This window comes from Salmo salar, chromosome ssa15 (genome assembly GCF_905237065.1).
Source record: "Salmo salar chromosome ssa15, Ssal_v3.1, whole genome shotgun sequence".
Classification (NCBI taxonomy): domain Eukaryota; kingdom Metazoa; phylum Chordata; class Actinopteri; order Salmoniformes; family Salmonidae; genus Salmo; species Salmo salar.
The window spans coordinates 70,734,978-70,750,494 of NC_059456.1; the positions used below are offsets into that span (position 1 = coordinate 70,734,978).

At 41.6% G+C, this 15,517-nt stretch overlaps 1 protein-coding gene across 1 annotated transcript in view; it reads right to left on the reverse strand.

The window, feature by feature from the left end:
• Nucleotides 1-15,517, reverse strand: part of espn (espin) — a 103,434-nt gene that overhangs the window by 33,945 nt on the left and 53,972 nt on the right. The window lies entirely within an intron of this gene.

The window sequence follows — 15,517 nt, forward strand, 5'->3', positions numbered from 1 at the left end:
CTGGTGAGGACGACAAGCATGCAGATGTGTTTCCCTGAGATGGTTTCTGACAGTTTGTACAGAATTTCTTTGGCTGTGCAAACCCACAGTTTCATCAGTTGTCCAGGTGGCTGGTTTCAGACGATCCCACAGGTGAAGAAGCCAGATGTGGAGGTCCTGGGCTGGCGTGGTTACACATGGTCTGCGGTTGTGAGGCCGGTTGGACGTACTGTCAAATTCTCTAAAACGATGCTGGAGGCGGCTTATGGTAGAGAAATTAACATTAAATTATCTGGCAACAGCTCTGGAGTCAGCATGCTACTTGAATGCTCCCTCAAAACTGGAGACATCTATGGCATTGTGTTGTGTGACAAAACTGCCCATTTTAAAGTGGCCTTTTATTGCGTCGTGTGGGCGAGCGGTTTGCTGATGTCAATGTTGTGAACAGAGTGCCCCCTGGTGGTGGTGGGGTTATGGAATGGGTAGGAATAAGCTACGGATAACAAACAAAATTGCATTTTATCGATGGCTATTTGAATGCAGACAGATACCGTGACGAGATCCTGAGGCCCATTGTCGTGCCATTAAGGCAAATGAGGCAAATGGTGGTCACACCAGATACTGACTGGTTCTCTGATCCACGCCCCTACTTTTTTTTTAAAGGTATCCGTGACCAACAGATGCATATCTGTATTACCAGTCATGTGAAATACATAAAATAGGGCCTAATGAAACTCCGTAAAATCTAGAAATTGTTACATGACAATGATTATTGATAGACCTCTTACTAAATATATTCACTGTTCCTTTCAAAGTCATCCAAAGAGTAGGTTTAACAGAGCAAATGAAATGTAACCATACTTTATAAGTCACACAGTATATCATCAATGATACTATTTAGGCCTATATAGCATTTGCAAAGTCATCAACAGTTATTGTTTACATTTAACCCAGGGTTCAACTGAAAATATACAATCCATCGAGGCCTAGGAATTCAAGCTTTGGTCGATTCCAAATGTAATTTCCAAGTTAATCATTAATACGTTGGATCCACGTCTATCTCAACCAAAAATCTAACTTAAAGAAAAAGAGTAAATCAAATCAAACTTGATTTAAATGAATTTAAAGTTAGGTTAGATTAACTCCTATTCTTAAACTTAGATTTTTGGTTGAGATAGAGACGTAAATCCAATATATAAATTATTCATTTGTAGACAAACTGGATATTGAATTGTTTTCAGTTGTCAACGCAACCAAATATCAAAGTGCATTTAAAGTTTGATTTGATTTAGTCCTATTCTTCAACTTTGACTCTTGGTTGAGATAGAGACGTAAATCCAACATATCCATTATTAACTTGTAGACAAACTGGAATTTGTTGTCAACCACACACAATTCAATATCAATTTTGTAATACAGTAAATAGCCTATCGACAAGTTAACAAATTATATGTTGGATTCATGCCTCCAACTAAACCAAAAATGTAAGTTAAAGAATAGGAATGAATCAAACTTTATTTAAAGTGCATTTAAAGTTAGATTTGATTGAGCCACGGCTCAGATGAAACTATGCTGTGTTGTCAACCAAACAATTCAATCATCTTTTTCTAATACAGTATCCTAACATTAAGGCTATCTTACAAACTAATGTAACTGTATTTATTCAACCTTAAAATGAGTAACACATCCATGGCCACTGAGGTAAGCCTACTGTAACTATAAATGTCTTCTTATGTAATCATAGAAAGCATGCATGTTCAAGACGGCACGCAAAGGTTGCAGGTCCTTGGAGATCTTCACAATATAAATATCTGTGCAGAATCTCAAACAGCATTGATAAATTGCACCATGTACTTTTAGTGTAATCTCAACTAGCATCCAGGTCATTTGGTTGTGCTATTAGATACAAAATATCTGAGATTGTATTCCCATTTGACCTTTGTTGTGCTTTTAAATGGTTGAAAGTAGGGCCAGGACAATACCAGTATCCAAATATTTTTTACATGGCAAAAATGAAAACACAAAGCAGACCAAACTCTTTGGTCCTTTAAAAACATGCTGTATTTAAAATATGGTGTGCTATAGCTTGGAAAATAAATAAATGTGACTCTGGATGACAACATAATGATGTTTCTTTTCAACATTAGGGCTATTTTCCTAAAGAACTTAAATCCGCTTCTTGTTTTGTTGCCTTGCCACGATACTAACGAGTATCACGATACTGGTATCGTCCCGGCCCTAGTTGAAAGCGCAGATAACACATTTAGATGACAACTAAACCAAAAATACAGTTTTCTATTGGAATTTCTTTTAAATGGTTGAAAGCATACTTATAACACATTGGGAATTCAACAAACTTCTAGCTGTCTTTTTGAGTGGGTAAATAAAGTTTGAAATCTCATTGGTCAACATCAACCAAATATTACCCAAATTTCACCGTTGACATGACATGGTGTGCCCAGTGGGATGGCTCCTTCATCTCCGGGGTTCTCACTTTCCCGTTCCGAGCTCTCTATGCCACTTGTTGAGGAGAAAGTTCATTGGACACCTGACACAATAGACCCATGTTTCAAAGATAGCTAGGACCTTTGAACATACTGCTGTAGTCCAAGGTTGGGGACAATCCCAGTGGGCAAAAACTGGTTGAATCAACTTTGTTTCCATGTCATTTCAACCTCAAAAAAACCAAACAACGTGACAACGTTGAATCAACATGGAAAACTGAATGGATTTGCAAAAAGTCATCAACCTAAGGGCATTTAGTCTTTTTTTCACCCAACCTTTAACCCAAATCATATGACATGGTGACATTTGTTGTTGATTTCACGGTTAGTTGACAACTCAACCAAATGTGAATCAAAACTAGACATTGAACTGACGCCTGTACCCAGTGGGATTTTATTTCAATTAAGTAAGTAAATATGAGTTGATCCCAAACCTCTTCTTCAATATGTTTTAATCTTGTGTACTAAACACCAATGGAGTGCTTTTCCACCTACGTCTTTTTGGGGGGGTATTTACCTAATGCAAAGTGTTGCATTACGACTATTTGCATTGAGAGCATTGCTTGACCATTAAAAGCTGGGATGTGTGGGCCTTTTCTTTCCTTACCATCTCCACAACTCAGTTAAGTTTGGCCAGGCTTACTCCGTGAGATTGAACAGCCCGAGTGTGTGCTTTTTTAAAGAAGTCATGCTCACAAAAACACATGAAATAGTTGTACTCTACAAAATACCACCCAGCAACCAAGCAGTAGAACAAGGGAAAAACAATTTCTTATTTTGGGCTCTGTACTTATCACTATAGATAGACAAGTATATTGTTTATAGTCCACAGAGTATAACCAATCAATCAGATACAGGATTATACTATTTTCATAGAAAGTGAATAAAGTGAGAAGGCGGTTGATTACATTCGAAGCTATCGGGTCAACGTCCTCATTTCAGACACTCACTTTGCCTGTCAAATCGCACAAAAACAAGAGCATCACAACCGGCAAATGTCGACATTTACATTTTAATCGCATTCATTTCGTTTTCGAGAGGCACAACCTAGAGACATCCAACAGATGTCTAAAATCCTAGACAATGTACACGCAGGCAGAAATAATTGACAGTGATCCCCAAAGGCTGTGACGTCCCGCTTTCCCTTTATATTGTCCTGTTGTTTATTTTATATTTTCTTGTCCTATGTGGCTTTATGGGTGTATTTACATTGTTGACTTACGTCTGCTGCCAAAGACAAGGTCCCAGAGCAGCACTTAGCGAAGTGTGTACGTGTTTGTAATGTGAGTAGGGAAATCCACAGGTGGTTTAATGGTCATCCTCTGAGGGATTGAGGGACATCATAATAGGTAGCAGACCCGTGTACAAAGTCTTAAGACCACCACCCCTACTCCACCATAACCACAACACCTCCCATCACACCGATGGCTGGCTGTTTGGTAGACACCACGATCTGTGTTTATTTAGCGGATTTCTGTATTTTCTTCTTACTTTACTGTTGAACGGGTCAATGTGGTCGCGTTGTGGCATACATCTAATTTGCATGGACGAGTACTAAAATCAGAAACATACATCTAATTTGCATGGACGAGTACTAAAATCAGAAACATACATCTCATTTGCATGGACGAGAACTAAAATCAGAAACATACATCTAATTTGCATGGACGAGAACTAAAATCAGTAACATACATCTAATTTGCATGGACGAGAACTAAAATCAGAAACATACATCTAATTTGCATGGACGAGAACTAAAATCAGAAACAAACATCTACGGTTGGTTGTGCATGGTTGGAGAAGCAATCAGCGTTCAAGTGTCCGTTCATACTTTGTCAAAAATTCAGTAGCTCATATGAAAGATATGAGCAAGTATATCAATAATATGAAGTATGTTTCAGTGAGGGGATCATTGCATGAAAAAGCCTCCACTAATAAATAAAAAAAAGACTGCAGCATAAAACTGGTCCTTAAAACAACCTCTAATTTGATTTGATAAAGTGATAGGGGTCTGAGACATATTTTTGCAAAGTAATATCTGTCTGGCTTGTCAGCTTCCTTTTCCATCTAGCCAACTAGGAATGACAAAACTACAACCCCCTAAGAACCTATGCAGAGTAATCAGTGTTTCCCTTGTGATTTCTTTCCATTGAAAACGTTTTGCCATCCTGAAAATTATGGGAGTAGCGGCAACGATTTACCAGCAGTGGCCCTGGGGAAACACTGGTACTGTATGTTCCCCATATGCAAAGATGCCATACAACACAACCATTCATACAAAGAGCACATCCTCCCTCCCCTTACAAAGCAACCCCTAATACCCACGCAGGTCGGTATAAACCAAGAGATTGCTCGCATTAACACTTCAAATGCAACAGTTCCCCTTTAAGACAGCAAAGTCACTCACAGAAAAAGCTGTGTTCACTTTTTTCACTTCTTACCGTAGTTTAAGTTCTTTCCCCTCAGTAGTACTCTTGGTCTTGACAGATCCGACCCAGAAGCTCAGAGGTGCACTGAGAGCAGCAGTCACCACATTTCCAGATCTCCTCGTTCCCCTGCCCTCTACTGTGTCACTCTACCTGGCCCTCTCACTTTACCCACAGGCCCTCATCAATAAGGCACACCTACAGCGACCCGTGACATCAGCGCTTCAGGCCGCCGACCAACCAACCACAGCGCGGCACACGCCCGTTGAGCTCTTATGCAAAGTACGGAGCAGTAAAGGGCCCAGGCAGGGCGGGCACAACACTCATGGCTGCCCACACTCAAATCTCCCAGGGTTTATGGATTAGAAGAATTCCTGCCGGCTCCATTTTGATTAGCTATGAAAGGCCAGACAACACTTTCTTTGCTACTGTTATAATTGTAGAGCGAGCCAATCCTATAAAAACTGTCAGTCATAATACATGATACTGAGTCTAAGTGGCCAATGTACAAAAACATCACCTGTCACAAAACAAAAATACTGAATGAATGTTGAATTCAAGCAAACCTGTACTGTAGAAAAAAAAACCTACATAGCACCAGCAAAGCACAAAATGGCCCCTCTGAGTTTTTAAAACATTGTACTTAGAGTGGGAATCTGCAGTTGCTACATCCATTTTTGAATAAATTAATGATATACAGTACGAGTCAAAAGTTTGGACACACCTACTCATTTAAGGGTTTTTCTCTATTTTTACTATTATCTACACTGTAGAATAATAGTGAAGACATCAAAACTATGGAATAACACATATGGAATCATGTAGTAACCAAGAAAGTGTTAAACAAATCAAAACATATTTTATATTTCAGATTCTTCAAAGTAGCCACCATTTGCCTTGATGACAGCTTTGCACACTTGACATTCTCTCAACCAGCTTCATGAGGTAGTCACCTGGAATGCATTTCAATTAACAGGTGTGTTAAACGTTAATTTGTGGAATTTCTTTCCTTCTTAATGCGTTTGAGCCAATCAGTTGTGTTGTAACTAGGCAGGGGTGGTATACAGAAGATAGCCCTATTTGGTAAAAGATCAAGTCAATATTATGGCAAGAAAAGCTGAAATAAGCAAAGAGAAACGACAGTCCATCATTACTTTAAGACATGAAGGTCAGTCAATCAGAAAAATTTCAGGAAATTTTTAAGTTTCTTCAAGTGAAAGAACTTGAAGAAAGAACTTCAAGTCACAAAAACCATCAAGTGCTTTGATGAAACTGGCTCTCATGAGGACCACCACAGGAAAGGAAGACCCAGCATTACCTCTGCTGTAGAGAATAAGTTAAGTGTTAACTGCACCTCAGATTGCAGCCCAAATAAATGCTTCAGAGTTCAAGTAACAGACACATCTCAACATCAACTTTTCAGATGAGACTGGGTGAATCAGGCCTTCATGGTCGAATTGCTGCAAAGAAACCACCACTAAAGGACACCAATAAGAAGAAGAGACTGGCTTGGGCCAAAAACACGAGCAATGGACATTAGACCAGTGGAAATCTGTCCTTTGGTCTGATGAGTACAAATTTGAGATTTTTGGTTCCAACCGTCGTGTCTTTGTGAGATGAGGAGTAGGTGAATGGATGATCTCCGCATGTGTGGTTCCCACCATGAAGCATGGAGGAGGAGGTGTGATGGTGTTGGGGTGCTTTGCTGGTGACACTGTGTGTGATTTATTTAAAATTCAAGGCACACTTAACCAGCATGGCTCCCACAACATTCTGCAGCGATACGCCATCCCATCTGGTTTGCGCTTAGTGGGACTATTATTTGTTTTTCAACAGGACAATGACCCAACAGACTTTCAGGATTTGTAAGGTCTTCAGGCTGAGACCAAGAAGGAGAGGGATGGAGTGCTGCATCAGATGACCTGGCCACAATCACCGAACCTCAACCCATTGAGATGGTTTGGGATGAGTTGGACCGCAGAGTGAAGGAAAAAGCAGCCAGCAAGTGCTCAGCATATGTGGGAACTCCTTCAAGACTGCTGGAAAAGCATTCCAGGTTAAGCTAGTTGAGAGAATGCCAAGAGTGTGCAAAGCTGTCATCAAGGCAAAGGGTGGCTACTTTGAAGAATTTAAAATAAATTAAATGTTGATTTATTCAACACTTTCTTGGTTACTACATGATTCCATATGTGTTATTTCATCGTTTTGATGTCTTCACAACTGTTCTACAATGTAGAAAACAGTAAAAAAAAAAAAAAAAAAAAAATTGAACAACTAGGTGTGTCCAAACTTTTGACTGGTACTGTATACCAATTGATTCTTATAGAATGTACAGTTGAAGTCGGAAGTTTACATACACTTAGGTTGGAGTCATTAAAACTTGTTTTTCAACCACTCCACAAATCTCTTGTTAACAAACTATAGTTTTGGCAAGTCAGTTAGGACATCTACTTTGTGCATGACACAAGTAATGTTTCCAAAAATTGTTTACAGACAGATTACTTCACTTATAACTCACTGTATCACAATTCCAGTGGCTCAGAAGTTCACATACACTAAGTTGACTGTGCCTTTAAACAGCTTGGAAAATTCCCGAAAATTATGTCATGGCTTGAGAAGCTTCTGATAGGCTAATTGATATCATTTGAGTCAATTGGAGGTGTACCTGTGGATGTATTTCAAGGCCTACTTTCAAACTCAGTGCCTCTTTGCTTGACATCATGGGAAAATCAAAAGAAATCAGCCAAGTCCTCAGAAAAAATTATTGTAGACCTCCACAAGTCTGATTCATCCTTGGGAGCAATTTCCAAACGCCTGAAGGTACCACGTTCATCTGTACAAACAATACTACGCAAGTATAAACACCATGGGACCACGCAGCCATCATACCGCTCAGGAAGGAGAGGCGTTCTGTCTCCTAGAGATGAACGTACTTTGGTGCGAAAAGTGCAAATCAATCCCAGAACAACAGCAAAGGATCTTGTGAAGATGTTGGAGGAAACAGGTACAAAAGTATCTATTTCCACAGTAAAACGAGTCCTATGTCGACATAACCTGAAAGGCCGCTCAGCAAGGAAGAAGCCACTGCTCCAAAACCGCCATAAAAAAGACAGACTACGGTTTGCAACTGCACATGGGGACAAAGATCATACTTCTTGGAGAAATGTCCTCTGGTCTGATGAAACAAAAATAGAACTATTTGGCCATTGTTACGGATACAAGTGTGTATCCTGTGTGTTTCTTTTCTCTCCTTCTCCCCTCACAGGTGACAATCATCAGTCCCCAATCAGAAGACACCTGTTCCTTTTCCCTCAACCAATCACAGTCCCTTTCCCTTGGTTTAAAAACCCAGTCAGTTGTTTTCTCCCCAGCTCATTTTTATCTCGAGAGCTCATTTTTATCTCGCGAGCTCATTCTCACTCTGTGATCAATCTTTGTGCTCATTCGCTCGTGTCCAATCTCTATCTCCCCGTGTCTCTCTCTCTCTGTATTGATCTCTTTTGTTTTTGCAAACTACATGTCACATTTGTCCGGTAATCCTGTGAGTATTGTTTTGTTATTTGACTGTTTGTTTGTTTGGTGGGAAAAGGGGGTACCAAGACAAGTCGCCCATGGGCATACATTACCCGTAGGAATACTGTGTCTAAGTACCCTAGTTAGAACTGGGCGGACCACCCACTGTATTTTTGGTTAGTTAGCTAGCTGTTGTTGAAATAGGCTAGTCTAGCTTAGGGGTGGTTTTGGATTATTGTTTCGTTGCTTGGGTCCAGCTCAGCCCCTTTTCCCACACCCCTTTACCGTGTGTTTAAAATAAACCTTTTGAGTTTGACGGTAGATTTCAGTTGTCTGTGGTTTTTGGTTCTCACTGTTACATGTCACGATTATAATTTGCATGATTTATGTTACGGGTCTCGTATCCATCCCCCCTAGACCGCTGGGCCAAAGAGGTTCGTAACATAAGTGGGGGCTCATCCGGGATCTGTCATTACTGACGCCCATACCGCTCATGCAGATTGTTATTGTGTGGTTAGTCAGTGTTGAGCGTCATAAGCATTAGTGTTTGCTATTTGTTGGCTTTTGTGTTTGGTAGTAGTTCAAGATGGCTACTTTTGAGTTGAAATCCTTTTTGGATAACCCTTTGTGGGAGGTGTTTAATAAATGTCGTAAAATTGATTTAATGACCTTGGCAGAACATTATTCATTGTCTATTTCTCACAATTTAGTTAAGGCGGAGGTTAAGAAACTAGTGTTAAATGTATTGTTGAAAGAGCAGGTGCTTGTGTTACCGCTGCCTGAGCCTACTACCCCTGTAGGGGATGTTGCTGCTCCTGTAAGCCCGTCGGTGTCTGAGACCGAAGGCGAGGCTAAAGCTCCAGCTACATTGCCCCGTTTTGATCCACTCTCCCCACTGTCAACTGGTGATGCCAGAAGGGATGTCCGTTCTATACAGTTTCAACTGGAGGCAGAAGAGAGAGCCCAAATTAGGCGAGAAAATCTCCAGTTAGAAATGTGTAAACTTGAGGCAGAAAAAGAAAGAGAACAGCGGCAGTTGGAAATCTGTAAAATAGAGGCTGAAAAAGAAAGAGAACAGCGGCAGATGGATTTCAAAATGCGCCAAATGGAACTGGAAGCAGAGACAGCGAGGCTAGCCTTCGTTCCTACTGTGCCTGTTAGTGAGTCGTCCTCACCAGCTGTAGCTTCCAACACGTTTGACATTAGTAGGCAGATTGCCTTAGTACCTTTGTTTAGAGAGTCAGAGGTTGACTCCTATTTTTGTGTGTTTGAACGTATAGCTGTAGCCTTGAAATGGCCTGAAGAAGTATGGTGTTTATTGCTACAATGTAAATTAACTGGTAAAGCCCAAGAGGTTTTATCAGCGCTACCTCTGGAAGATAGTTTGAACTATGAAGTGGTCAAAGCTACCGTTCTTCGCGCTTATGAGCTTGTGCCTGAGGCATACCGACAGAGATTTAGGTCTCATAGAAAGTCTTCTAATAAGACTTATGTGGAGTTTGCTAGAGACAAGGGAAATCTGTTTGATAAATGGCATGCTGCTAGTAAGGTAACTGATTTCAACTCTCTCCGGGAGTTAATTTTGTTGGAAGAGTTTAAAAATTGTTTACCCGAACGCATTGTAGTATACCTAAATGAACAGAAAGTATCCTCCCTGTCAGAAGCGTCTGTGTTGGCAGACGAGTTTGTGTTGACGCACAAGAGTGTGTTTTCGGCTCATACTGAGAGTAGAGCTACTGAGTTGCCTACTTTTAGTCCTGGTCGGCCCGCAGTATATCAAGCACGCCAGAAAAATGAGCGTCCCTGTTTCTATTGTCATAAAGTGGGACATATGATTAATGATTGCTTCCTACTAAAACGCAAACAAGGGATGCCTATTCGTGCAAAGCCGCCGACAGGTGTTGGGCTAATTCGTACTGTTGTGAGGTCTGAAACGAAACCAGTGCCTCAGGGTAAATGTAGTTTGAAAGTCTCAGTACCCGACCGCAGTTACGAACCGTTCATTTTCGAGGGGTTTGTGTCCATAGCGAATGACGAAGCATCTCAGCGTCCTGTTAAAATCCTTAGAGATACTGGTGCGGCACAGTCATTTATATTGTCTGATGTGTTGCCCTTATCCGACAATACATACTGTGGTTCCAGTGTGTTAGTTCAGGGTATTGAAATGGGTTTTGTCCCAGTGCCATTGCACTTTGTGAATGTACACTCTGAGTTGATCAGTGGAATATTCAGAGTGGGGGTACGTCCTATGTTGCCAGTAAAAGGTGTGACCTTTATAATGGGTAACGATATTGCTGGAGGAAAGGTAGTACCCGTATTGGAAGTGTTGGATAAAAGTGACCACTCTCTCTCCAATGAGTTGGCACAGAGTTATCCCCATGTGTTCCCCGCTTGTGCTGTCACTCGTGCTCAGGCAAGACAAGTGGGTGACGTGATAGATTTGTCGAACACTGTTCTGTTCAAAGAAGATGATCAAGAGGATGGGTTGTGTACTACCTCTGCGAAGCTGATCACCTCTGACAAACAGACAAGGGAAGAATCGAAGTATGTTGAACTTATTGCTGAGGCAATACAGTTACCAGTCACTCGTGAGCAGCTGATTGCTAACCAGAAGGTTGACAACAAGCTTGCTAAATGTTTTTCTAGTGTTGTCTCATTGGAAGAGGTAAAGAAGAAGAATGTGGCTTACTTTCTTGATGGTAATCTCCTCATGCGTAAATGGACATCCCATGGTGGCGCGGAGGGAGATTGGAATGCTGTTTACCAAATAGTGATTCCTACAGCCTTTCGACACAATGTGTTATCCCTTGCTCATGATCACCAGTGGTCTGGTCATTTAGGAATCACAAAGACTTATGATCGGATCCTTCGACATTTCTTTTGGCCAGGTTTAAAACAAGATGTGGCTCAGTTCTGTCGGACATGTCACACATGTCAGGTTACAGGAAAACCAAATCAGGTTATTCCTCCCGCTCCTCTTTGTCCTATACCTGTCATAGGTGAACCATTTGAACATATGGTGGTTGATTGTGTTGGACCGTTACCGAAGACAAAATCGGGTAACCAGTTTCTGTTAACGATAATGTGTATGGCAACAAGATACCCCGAAGCCATTCCTCTGAGAAGGATTACAGCTCCAGTGGTGAGTAAAGCCTTAATTAAGTTCTTCACGACATTCGGGTTACCTAAGGTGGTACAAACTGATCAAGGTACAAATTTCCTGTCAAAGCTCTTCAAGCAGGTGTTAAAATCCTTGTCAGTTGCGCACCGTGTATCAAGCGCATATCACCCAGAGTCTCAGGGTGCGCTTGAACGATGGCATCAGACACTGAAGTCTATGCTACGTAAATATTGTTTGGAATCTGAGAAAGATTGGGATGAGGGAGTTCCTCTAGTTTTGTTTGCTGCTCGTGAAACTGTACAGGAGTCCCTAGGGTTCAGCCCAGCTGAACTAGTGTTTGGTCACACAGTGAGAGGACCAATGAAAGTCCTTAAAGAACAGTTTTTGTCCCAAGAGTTGTGTACGGAAGAAGAGAATGTGTTGGACTACGTTAGTCGCTTTCGTGAGCGCCTACACCAAGCCTGTGCTCTCGCTAAGGAAGCTCTGTCTTCCTCACAAACAAGTATGAAAAGACACTATGATAAACAGGCTGTTTCTCGTCCACTACAGCCAGGTGACCAAGTGCTGGTGTTATTGCCTGTTCCAGGATCTTCACTGTCAGCTCGTTTCTCTGGTCCTTATTTGATTGAAAAGAAGTTAAGTGAAACTGATTATGTGCTTCAAACTCCTGATAGAAAACGGCAATCTCGTGTGTGCCACATTAACATGTTGAAAGCATACCAAACCCGACCCATCACCCAGGTAGATGGTTCAACCACAGCGGAAGTTACTGCTATTTCTGCTGCTTCTACGGCTATGATAGTGGACTGTCATATTGATGATGTTGATGGAGATGGATTGGAGTTGCGCAATACTCAGCAGCAGTGTGTTAGATTGCCCAACTCAGAAATGCTGATGTCTCTCCAGTCAGGTCTGGTTCACTTAACGGAAGGACAGGCCGACGATATTGTGAGGCTACTCCACAGTTTTCCATGTCTCTTTAATGACGTTCCTACTCGCACAAATGTGTTGGAACATGACATTAATGTTGGAAATGCTGCCCCTATCAAGCAACACCCATATCGTGTCAATGCTTCTAAGAGGAAGATAATGAGGGATGAAGTGAAATATTTGTTGGAAAATGACCTGGCCACGCCAAGTTCAAGCCCTTGGAGTTCTCCTTGCATTCTGGTTCCTAAACCTGATGGTACGTCCAGGTTATGTACGGATTATCGAAAGGTAAATTCTGTCACATTGCCAGATTCTTTCCCGTTACCCAGACTGGACGACTGTATTGACACTGTTGGTGCTGCTACTTATGTAACTAAGTTGGACCTCTTAAAAGGTTACTGGCAGGTTCCGTTAACCTCACGTGCTTCTGAGATTTCTGCCTTTGTTACCCCAGACAACTTCCTACAATACTCTGTCATGGCTTTTGGGATGCGAAATGCACCAGCCACTTTTCAACGACTGGTTAACACCGTATTAGCTGGCGTTCCTAATTGTAGTGCATATCTAGATGATCTAGTGATTTATTCATCTGAGTGGACAGATCATGTTAACTCTCTAAGGGTAGTATGTGAACGTTTGGCCGCTGCTTCTTTAACCCTGAACTTGGCAAAGTGCGAGTTTGGGAAGGCCACTGTTACCTATCTCGGCAAAGAGGTAGGCCATGGACAGGTGCGCCCTGTTGATGCTAAGGTCTTGGCTATCACTGCATTCCCTGCGCCTACCACCAGACGAGAGCTACGCCGCTTTTTGGGGATGGTTGGCTACTACCGTAGCTTCTGTAAAAACTTCTCTGCGGTAGTTGCTCCATTGACCGATTTGCTCAGTCCGGCAAGATCGTTTGTGTGGTCCCCGGACTGTAAGGTAGCTTTTGAAACTGCTAAAGCACTATTATGTAATACCCCTGTACTTGCAGCTCCGTATTTTGAAAAACCATTTAAACTTGAGGTAGATGCTAGTGCCAGAGGTGCTGGTGCTGTTCTACTTCAGCAGGACAAGAGTGGACTGGATCATCCGGTGTGTTATTTCTCCAGAAAATTTAACAAATGTCAGACAAATTATGCCACCATCGAGCAAGAAGCTCTAGCGTTGTTGTTAGCTCTGCAATATTTTGAGGTGTACATAGGGTCTAGTGCCCTACCTGTGACTGTATATACGGACCATAACCCCTTAGTGTTTCTCCACCGTATGTACAACCAGAACCAGCGCCTTATGCGTTGGGCTCTTATTGTACAAAATTATAATTTGGAGATTTGCCACAAAAAGGGTTCTGAAAATATGTTAGCAGATGCTTTGTCTCGTGTGTAATAATTTTTGTATGTTTCGGAAGATTGACTTTGATTTTGTGAGTATTCATTGTAGATACTTTTGTATAAACTGTGTACATACTTTTGGTCGCAATCCCCCCTGGGGGTTGCTCTTTTAAGGGTGGGAGTGTTACGGATACAAGTGTGTATCCTGTGTGTTTCTTTTCTCTCCTTCTCCCCTCACAGGTGACAATCATCAGTCCCCAATCAGAAGACACCTGTTCCTTTTCCCTCAACCAATCACAGTCCCTTTCCCTTGGTTTAAAAACCCAGTCAGTTGTTTTCTCCCCAGCTCATTTTTATCTCGAGAGCTCATTTTTATCTCGCGAGCTCATTCTCACTCTGTGATCAATCTTTGTGCTCATTCGCTCTTGTGTCCAATCTCTATCTCCCCGTGTCTCTCTCTCTCTGTATTGATCTCTTTTGTTTTTGCAAACTACATGTCACATTTGTCCGGTAATCCTGTGAGTATTGTTTTGTTATTTGACTGTTTGTTTGTTTGGTGGGAAAAGGGGGTACCAAGACAAGTCGCCCATGGGCATACATTACCCGTAGGAATACTGTGTCTAAGTACCCTAGTTAGAACTGGGCGGACCACCCACTGTATTTTTGGTTAGTTAGCTAGCTGTTGTTGAAATAGGCTAGTCTAGCTTAGGGGTGGTTTTGGATTATTGTTTCGTTGCTTGGGTCCAGCTCAGCCCCTTTTCCCACACCCCTTTACCGTGTGTTTAAAATAAACCTTTTGAGTTTGACGGTAGATTTCAGTTGTCTGTGGTTTTTGGTTCTCACTGTTACATGTCACGATTATAATTTGCATGATTTATGTTACGGGTCTCGTATCCATCCCCCCTAGACCGCTGGGCCAAAGAGGTTCGTAACAGCCATAATGACCATCGTTATGTTTGGAGGAAAACGCTTTCAAGCCGAAGAACACCATCCCAACCGTGAAGCACGGGGGTGGCAGCATCATGTTGTGGGGGTGCTTTGCTGCAGAAGGGACTGGTGCACTTCACAAAATAGATGGAACATGAGGGAGGAAAATTATGTGGATATATTGAAGCAACATCTCAAGACATCAGTCAGGAAGTTAAAGTTTGGTCGCAAATGGGTCTTCCAAATGGAAAATGACCCCAAGCATACTTCCAAAGTTATGGCAAAATGGCTTAAGTACAACAAAGTCAAGATATTGGAGTGGCCATCACAAAGCCCTGACCTCAATCCTATAGAAAATCTGTGGGCAGAAATGAAAAAGCGTGTGCGAGCAAGGAGCCCTACAAACCTGACTCAGTTACACCAGCTCTGTCAGGAGGAATGGGCCAAAATTCACCCAACTTATTGTGGGAAGCTTGTGGAAGGCTACCCGAAACAGTTGACTCAAGTTAAACAATTTAAAGTGCTACCAAATACTAATTTAGTGCTTGTAAACTTCTGACCCACTGGGAATGTGATGAAATAAATAAAAGCTGAAAACAATAATTCTCTCTACTATTTTTGACATTTCACATTTTTTAAATAAAGTGGTGATCCTAATTGACCTAAGACAGGGAATCTTTACTAGGATTAAATATCAGGAATTGTGATAAACTGAGTTTAAATGTATTTGGCTAAGGTGTATGTAAACTTCCGACTTCAACTGTAGCTTATAGATAAATGCCTCGTGCTTTAAACTGTCAAACCCCA